This window comes from Cydia splendana, unplaced genomic scaffold (assembly GCF_910591565.1).
Source record: "Cydia splendana unplaced genomic scaffold, ilCydSple1.2 scaffold_50_ctg1, whole genome shotgun sequence".
NCBI lineage: Eukaryota > Metazoa > Arthropoda > Insecta > Lepidoptera > Tortricidae > Cydia > Cydia splendana.
Window position 1 is genome coordinate 1,030,000 of NW_026946893.1, and position 10,371 is coordinate 1,040,370.

Genomic DNA, 10,371 nt, shown 5'->3' on the forward strand with positions numbered 1-10,371 from the left:
CATTACAATATACACAAGTTTAAACACAACTCAAGTTTAAGTGGGTATTCTGCAAAACTATGATTAAAATATACCTATAGTAATTGCACAAAATTAAAAATCTTATTCTCTGCTTGCCATATCAGCCCACCCATATCTCACTTTTTCCATGCGTGTAATAACTTTACTCCAACGAAGCATATTGAGCTCATTTAAATGCAGCCTTTGTGTATCGTCTTCCCGCACGCGTCAACAATCCAGGCTATATAATATAGCAGGCCAAATCGCGATTTCGTAAACACATCCTTAAGAATCAGCATCTTTGGTTATCAAAGTACACCGGTGAGAGGTCTCCATTTTTGCTTTATAGTCCTTTTTCTAGACTCGATATCTGTTTGTATTTTGGCATCGGCGTACATTACCGAGCCCAAGTACTTACAATCCTGTAGATATTTTTTATATTATGTTTCATTTATGGAGGTCGTGTTTATTGACAAAAATGTTACAACCAAATATGGGTGTGTGAGAAAAGCGAATTAAAAAAATAGCTGTCTAAGTAAATAAGGAGAAACCCCACTTCCATGTAAATAAGCAAATTTAAATATTAAACTCAAAATAAATAATCAATATTACTTCTATTCTCATTACTGCCTAATAACACTATGTTTGGTGTATAATTTAGGCATAACTTGTCGTTAGTTATTTATTTACCTTGATACAAAGTATATACAACTGCTAAAACAATGACTGGTTGTTATTGGGGTTATAAGTATCATAAATAAAATAATAAACAGATGTAATTGAAAATAAAACTGTTTATTAAAGTCAATCATCCTATTTATTCACCTTATCATCAACAACTAATAAATATAATTACTAAGAGTAATTATTCACTAAGATATGATTGAATTAATTAATCCATCAAATTAATCAAGTAAATACTTAATTATTATAATACATATAATTAATTATCAACATGGTATTTACTTAACTTTCAATATTCCTTTGGCGACGATTAACTCAGTGCTGATGCTCAAAGCAGAATGGCCCAAATGAATTTGGTCGGGCCCTTTTATGCCCATCGCTAGCCAGCCACTTGCACCTGGTTAATCATGCCACTTGACATTCCAGAAATGACGTCACAATCGTGGTTTCTCATGTACCTCGTCCATTTATCGAAATATCCCAAATAAAATGATTATAACATCTTTTCATTAGATTCCGTTATACATAATTACTAATCAGTAATATAAATACATAATAAATCACTTAAAAGGAATGTACAAATCTTAGTATTAGGTTAACTACTATATTATTATTAAAGTTACCACTACCCCTGTTTCTCTTATCTACCGTGGTTTCGTATCGTACCCACATAAATCACCAATTGTGTAAACTTCACGTGAAGTTGTGTTTAAGTGTTTCTTCTTCTCCGTCGAATTACTCTTGACAGAGCAGTCGTGGTCACGTTGAACGACGAACGATTCTACGCCAGTTCTCCCTGGCAGATGCTTCTCTGGCACATGTGTTAAGTGGGGTGTTGGTAAGGGCTTTTATCTGATCCGTCCAACGCATTGGGGAACGTCCTCTTGACCTACAGCCATTGACCCGTCCCTGGACAACAAGTCTCTCCATGGCCTGCTCTCCACGTCGCGTCACATGTCCGAAGTATCTGAGGATACGCGCTCTGACCGTAGCTGAGAGCCTCTCTTTCACCTTAAGTTCTTCAAGTATGGAGACGTTTGTACGGTGTTGTGTCCAAGATACTCGCAGCATTCGTCTCCAACACCACATTTCGAGTGCGTCGATTCTTTGTCTCTCTCGCTCCTTCACTGTCCATGTCTCAGCACCATACAGTAATATAGGGAATACGAGAGACCGCACTAATTGGACTTTGGTGGCTTTGGTGATATTTCTGTCCTGCCATATCCTCTTCAACTTCAAGTTTAAGTGTTTAAATAGTGCAATATATTATAACCATTGGACTTCAAAGAGAAACAGGTCAGTTTCATACGTAATACAATTTGTACATAGGATAATAATATTCTAACACGGCCATACTGACTTGTACTTCGTTCCCGAAGTACACCTCATTATGGTCTGTTAGGTAAGTATTGTATGATCATACAATTTGGATACCCATTACTATAGTTTGGCCAGGGACTGTCTCATCTCAAACATAGATAGAAAGAATCATATTGTATTTGCCTTATGCTAGTACTAGCACCCAAGAAATAAATATAAGATAAACATATACATATATATATATATATATGTGTCGAATACCGATGGTCTCAAAGGCGGTGGGCGCGTGGGGGTAGTACGATAATGTATTACTCCACAGCTAAACCAGTATGCTACCATTGCTACCAGTGCATGAAATAAACATTAGGACTCGTTAACCATACTAGTGCCTACTATACTTCAGTACTAAATGTTTAAAAGAACTAATTGATATTTGTAACTCAAGGGAGCGATATGAAAGTAAAAAGAAACCGTTTAAATCTTTATTCAAGTCAAACTAGGCCGGCTTCAACCCTACATATCTGACCTGAGAAGATTTAGCCCTATATGGGACCGGCAACAAACTCAGAAGGACAAATCTTTTCAAAACAAGTTAAAACAACACAACACATCATTTCTTTATTTCACAAAAGTAAGCTTCTAATGAAACATAAGAAATCAAAATAACACTTGAAATAAAACTAAATGGTTAAAGAACGCGGGATTCTATAAGCTATCAGAATAATCCTTCAGGTATAAACCTTCAGGAACGTAGCGAGTTAGGCACGAGGTTGGCTAACGAGTACGTCCGATCTCTAGCGCGGTCCGTTCAAGAAGAACTACCAGCGGCGGAGCCTCTCCGCTCCCGCCGCAGTCAAGTTGGCAAACCTGTTCGACCAGTCTACCAACATACCGACAAAAACGCCAACTCGTGCCTACGCTCACTCGAGAGAAACCTCTTGACGTTCCAAAGCCTTCTACCTGTCATCTCAGTTAGGGTGATTCACTTTTGTATGGAGAAAAAAAAGTTGTAATATTTTTCCTGACTTTGCTCACCAATGGAGTCTCCCCACACTAAAAACTATCTATTTCAATTTTCAAAAGAATCGAATAACGTTTAGAGGTTGCACAAGTTGAAAAGGTAGAGTGAGAACCCCATACATTGCGTGAAAATGAACTATGTTCTAAAATGACAAAATATAATGATCTAATACTAAAATCGAATGAGAAAACTGAATTTTGCGTCTAAAACACGATAAAAGCACTTTTCCTTTGGAAACAGGTGAAAAAACTGGAAAATCTTAATTAGAACATTTATCGAGTAACCAAAATCCAAGTTTACTACTAATTTTAAAATTTATTTATTATATGTAGAAGGTTCAGTATCACACTACTCTCCGCTTTGATGGTAGCCGCTTAAACCATTTTCTACCCTCCGATGTAGAGTCGTTGGTTATTTGAAAAATCTTTGTTGAAGTTGTGCAACCTCTAAATGTTTACCGATTTTAATTTTTTTTAACATATAATATTTTCTTATCAGTTAGAACAAGAATTCGAGCAAAGTCAGATGAAAATCGAAAATTCGGAAAAATTAAACACCCTAATCTCAGTTCAACAACACGCCAATAGATGGCGTTACTCTCTACGCAACTTTATTTCAACAATGCGCCAATAGACGGAGTTACTCTCTACACAACTTAATTTATTTTGTTACAACCAAATAATACGTAGCTCAACATTGCTAATCGATTTTATACAGGCGTCTAAAATAATGAACTATAACGCTGCAATACGTCTTTCTGGTGTCAGGGTCCGACACGGCCGTCCTGCGCTACACACGTCCTCGTGTGTGGGTGTATGCATTTGATTCTGTAACAAAGTACTCAGCACAGTATCTCATCGCTCGGTCATTCCTGACCCACAATTTAGGTCTCACTCAAATTACTATTAAAATCAAACTTTGTTATCAATCAAACCAGAAAATAGTTCAAAGTCATTAAACAATCCTCATTTCTCTAGTCAAAAATAGTCCATCGAGCAACGACTAAATAAAAATAGTCATCAGTAATCATCGCCGCTATCTAGCGGATACACTTCAATAATCATCGCCTCCATCTGGCGGATACTCTCAAATTTACGTGAAAAGAGAACAATCTCAAACAACAACAACACTAATCGCAACAGCTCTAATTCATTGCTCGACAGTATCACTACTATTGTCATCAATATCAATTTACGGGAAAATTATCTGGCAAAAAAAAAAATGAAAAATTCTTTGGTCATATGTGATAATAATCGTTGTAGGACATCTTAAAATAAATAGCACTCTGACTTAATAATTTCAATTTTACTCATATGAACACAGTACATCAACGGAAATTCATTTTTAACAAAACAACACCAGTCCTTCGGTGAATTGTCAGTCCTTCGGCAGGTCCTTGCAAAGAGCATTCTGCACATAAAAAGCAGACCACGTGCACCTCTTACATGCTCTGGCACTTCTGATGCGGTCACTAAACAATACCCAGTCCATCTAAAGCAAAATAGTAGTGCCCAGTCCATTGGGCGTGCCTTCAGTCCATCGAAAGCAAAACAGTAGTGCCCAGTCCATCGGGCTTGCCTTCAGTCCATCGAAAGCAAAACAGTAGTGCCCAGTCCATCGGGCTTGCCTTCAGTCCATCGAAAGCAAAACAGTAGTGCCCAGTCCATCGGGCTTGCCTTCAGCCCATCGAAAGCATGACAGTATTGCCCAGTCCATCGGGCGTACTTTCAGTCCTTCGAAAGTACAAGCTTTCAGTCCATCGAAAGCAAAAACAATTGTAATATGGCGATTGTCCACTTTTAGTGTTTAGCAGTAACACTTTGGTTTACTGCGACATAAACGCGTATTGCTTGTGTCAGCGCAACCTAACGTGTATACATAGGCAGGCATTTAGAGAATATACGTTCTTATACTATCACACATAAGGTGTTTGACTTCTACTCCCATCACCCGCTCGAAACAACATAACAAGATCTCTCCTGTTATTTGATGGCGACCCAGACCAGCGAACCAACGAACTAATACTCAAGAAAGAAGAAAAAATCTACCAAGACTACAACCCAGATAACCAATCACACTTTCAACGCAAGAATCCACGCAGTTAGAACCAACCACCATTAAGAACCAAGAAAAAAGAAGAACCACCCAACATCAAAAAACGGAAACCAAGTTAAGAAGAGAAATCAAGAAGAGCGAAGATCGAAGAGCGTTGTCCAGGGTTTCCCGGCTCGCAAACCAAGAGGTGTCCAGGGTTATCCCGGCCCACCATAATCATCGGAAGCAGAGCCAGCCAGCCATATGAAGCGTCAAGCGAGTGCCACGTGGAGGTGCCAGCTCGCCAGGCCGCGCCAACAGCTGCCAAGAATGCCGGTCGCGAACTCGCACCGGACCGGACGAAGACGAAGCCGAGGACGGCCAGCCACGCAGCAATAGGATGTAAATCCTACGTGTAATTTAGTATTTTATTTTATTTTCTCTAAAAGCCAGCATTTTTTTTTCCAATTCAGTAGCAGTCATATTTAAATCATTCATAATTATTAAAGGTTGTCGCTAAACTCAATTTCGTTTCGAGCATAAATAATTTTCATAAGAAGTCATAAATTCATAATATAATATAAAAATTAAAAGTGTCGAATAGTGTCCTCAATTATGTATGTTGCAATTTGCAGCGCGTGCCACACGTTGTGCGCACGTCGACAGAAAACTTAACTAGGCCGCGAGACTTTGCCGCGAGTTAGAATATTTTAATAAGCGATGAATGAAATTTGATACATCGCATAACGATTAAGTAATAAACAACTCAATTCAATAAAATTATTTAATTGTTTTTGAGTAATGATTAATACTTTAGCTACGTGTCGGACTGATCACCTGATATACAGCGAAAGTTTGATTTATTACATAATTTTTTTTGAATTTTGGAAGTTAAATAAAAGTGTTTATTTTATAAAAAACCTTACAGTACGGTACAAGTTTGAGAAGTTTTAAGGAGTTTAATAGGCACATTCGTACAATGTGACCTTATAGCTAGAGCACTAGTCCTTCGTACTTGGTCATAGTGTGATATACAGTATCCTCCGTGAAAGTTGTAGGAGAATTTTAAGTCTTAATGTATTTGTGTCTCTAGGTACAGGCAGAGCCGTACAGCCTGGCCTGATATGCCGCTATTATTGTGTTTTAGGGTGACCATGCCCTCGGGTAGCCAATCCCGCGTGTAGTTATGAAGTTCGGGTACGCACGGGAGCGTAGCCCATGATGTATTGATTATAGGGTGACCATGCCCTGGGTAACCATTCCCATTCATTATGTTAGGAGCTTAGGACTCCGTCTTAATACGGCATTAGTTATTTTTATTACGAGATTTATAGGGTACCGTAACTATAAACAGCGAGAGTGAATATTTTAAAGTTGAATACCAAATGTTTTTAAATGTTAATATATTTTAAAGTTGAATAGTAAATGTTTTAAAGATGAAGAGTAGGTAAATGTTTTTAAAGAACGAGATTTATATTTTATGAGAAAAGGAAGTAAATTAATATTTTAACGTTTGAGAGATGATAACATTTTAAGTGAAGATAATATTTTCTTATTAAAAGATAACGATATTTTTTTACAAGGACTACGACATTAATACGACACATAAAATCGTTAAATAAATAAAGATTGTTTGCATTATACCTATATAAATTATTAACATTTTTTTTTATTGATTTCAGAAAAAATTGTAAACAAGTAACATGCGTTTAAATTTTTTCTTCTGCCACCCCGGCGGTGAGAGGAACTTTCGGGGGAGGTGTAATATGGCGATTGTCCACTTTTAGTGTTTAGCAGTAACACTTTGGTTTACTGCGACATAAACGCGTATTGCTTGTGTCAGCGCAACCTAACGTGTATATATAGGCAGGCATTTAGAGAATATACGTTCTTATACTATCACACATAAGGTGTTTGACTTCTACTCCCATCACCCGCTAGAAACAACATAACAAGATCTCTCCTGTTATTCTTAATGTTAAGAGTGAATTCCAAAAAGAAAATAAAAACGGTTCTTTAAATCATGTTACTCAGAACCATTGGTACTATCAGCGTCAACTGATCAACTGAAACCGAACATCACTGATCAAAATCACTAAAGATAGCTTTCTACTTTAGCTTTAACAACAGAAACTCAGCTTTCTACTTTAGCTTTAACAACAGAAACTCGCTCAAAACTTCTATGCAGAAGTAAATCCTCTCAAAATAATCCCAACAAAATGGGAACTGCTCACCAGATTAATAAAGCATGATGCACGCGTCCCAGTCAAAGGTGGTGGTGAAGTCCAACCCAAGCACGAAGGCTGATGCTTTCCGCCGTGCAGTTGCCGTTGCTGCGGCAGATGGCGAGATGCACGATGTAGTTTAACATAGCTGGCTGTTACTGAAATCATCATTAGCACGGCATCAGGTTTGTCATGTAAGCAGGATAAACTCAAAGGTTTATTAAATGCAATGTAGCAGACAAAAAAAACATGTTTCCAATGTATACGGGACTTCAAAAATCTCAGAATAAAATTTAAACTTCAATGAGTGCATTTTATTTCATTCTATGAACAAACAAACATGTGTTCCAAAAATAAGTAACACGGTAAAATGGGCCAATACGACAAGTGACAGCTAATTAGTTACGTTAGACTGTTATGCTTCGCCATTACACTGAAAATAAAATTCACTAATAAACAGTTGGAACGAAACCTGTCCTTCTATTTCCAAATCTCCAGAACAGACGATACTGCACAGCTGCTTCTGTGTTACAGGTGTGATGGCGTCTGTAAGTTGTCCCTGCTCAGGTTGCAGCACACTGTAACATTAATTTTCATATGCGTAGCTCATGCTTTCATAGTATGCACGATTTGTGATCTATCACGGCATTACGGGTAATAATTTGTAGCAATTTTACTAATTACTAAACGTTACAGGATAAAGATAACATAGTCCTATGCATTGGCAAATCAGCAGGATCAATTTCTAACGGTGAATTGTATTTTCAAAAAAATATTTTTGAGGGTAGAAGCACAAGTGAGCGATGAAATAATATCACGTCGTGATAGCCGATATTTGGTTGTAATTAACAACATGGATTTCACTTCAAAATAATTCAAGATCACTTAGATTTAAATGGAATATAAAAATTAATTGTATCTTCATAAAAAAAAATATTATTTGAATGGATTACAAAAATTAATTACAAAGTAACGTAACGATCCCAGAGATGACGTCACGTAACGACCGCTATGCTCGACTGCCTCAATCACAATTTTATTCACAATTTAACAATCATTCTCACCAAATAACAATGAATTACACTCACCTTTCAATCAAGGTTAGACACGTGAGCTTACCCATACCGCGTGTCCAGATTATGGAATGTAGGTCACCAGAAATACACCACGCTCCCAGGTGGCTGTGTAAGCAATACATGATACCTTGACAATCCCACTTGCTGATGTCGAATACCGATGGTCTCAAAGGCGGTGGGCGCGTGGGGGTAGTACGATAATGTATTACTCCACAGCTAAACCAGTATGCTACCATTGCTACCAGTGCATGAAATAAACATTAGGACTCGTTAACCATACTAGTGCCTACTATACTTCAGTACTAAATGTTTAAAAGAACTAATTGCTATTTTTAACTCAAGGGAGCGATATGAAAGTAAAAAGAAACCGTTTAAATCTTTATTCAAGTCAAACTAGGCCGGCTTCAACCCTACATATCTGACCTGAGAAGATTTAGCCCTATATGGGACCGGCAACAAACTCAGAAGGACAAATATTTTCAAAACAAGTTAAAACAACACATAACACATCATTTCTTTATTTCACAAAAGTAAGCTTCTAATGAAACATAAGAAATCAAAATAACACTTGAAATAAAACTAAATGGTTAAAGAACGCGGGATTCTATAAGCTATCAGAATAATCCTTCAGGTATAAACCTTCAGGAACGTAGCGAGTTAGGCACGAGGTTGGCTAACGAGTACGTCCGATCTCTAGCGCGGTCCGATCAAGAAGAACTACCAGCGGCGGAGCCTCTCCGCTCCCGCCTCAGTCAAGTTGGCAAACCTGCTCGACCAGTCTACCAACATACCGACAAAAACGCCAACTCGTGCCTACGCTCACTCGAGAGAAAACTCTCGACGTTCCAAAGCCTTCTACCTGTCATCTCAGTTCAACAACACGCCAATAGATGGCGTTACTCTCTACGCAACTTTATTTCAACAATGCGCCAATAGACGGAGTTACTCTCTACACAACTTTATTTATTTTGTTACAACCAAATAATACGTAGCTCAACATTGCTAATCGATTTTATACAGGCGTCTAAAATAATGAACTATAACGCTGCAATACGTCTTTCTGGTGTCAGGGTCCGACATATATATATATATATTTTCGCATTTCTCTTTTTTTTTCAGGCCAACACGTGTAAAAATGCACCATTTATTTTTTTACATTTCTTTCTCTTTTTTTTCAGGCCAACACGTGTACAAATGCACCATTTATTTCTTTTTGCATTTCTCTTTTGTTTTCAAGCCAACACGTGTACAAATGCACCATTTATTTCTTTTTGCATTTCTCTTTTTTGTTTCAGGTCAACACGTGTAAAAATGCACCATTTATTTTTTTTGCATTTCTTTCTCTTTTTTTTCAGGCCAACACGTGTACAAATGCACCATTTATCTCTTTTTGCATTTCTCTTTTTTTTTCAGGCCAACACGTGTGGTATGATTGCTCCAATCAATCATAACTTCAACAAATGCACCATTTTTTTTTTGCATTTTTCATATCACCATCATCATCGTCAGTCATATGACCAACCAACATACATCTCTTATATACATCTCTTTAGCTACTTTGTCTTTTTGTTAGTTTTTTTTTAATAATACATAAATTATCACCATAAGTATATAAAACGTCTTAGTCCCATAGCAAGTTCAACCAGCTTATATTTCGGGCACTAGAAGATGATAGAGATGTAAAAATATATTTATGCATATGTACATAAGTTACATATTCATACTTATATACATTAAAAAAAAACATTCACGACTAAGGAACAAATCCTTCCGATAAACACACAAATAGATGTACCCACTGGGTGTCGAACCCTGGACCTCCAGCTTGGTAGACAGTGACATCTCTTTTTTTTTGACAAATAAAAACGCCAACACATGAAAGTTACCAATCCAAGACCTCCAATCTCCGTAAAAACTTACTAAGTTCTTGTGCACTATAAGCTTATAACCACAATAAATAATGAATTTAAAAGTGGGGGGAAAAAACTAAGCTTTATAGTATCATTCGCAA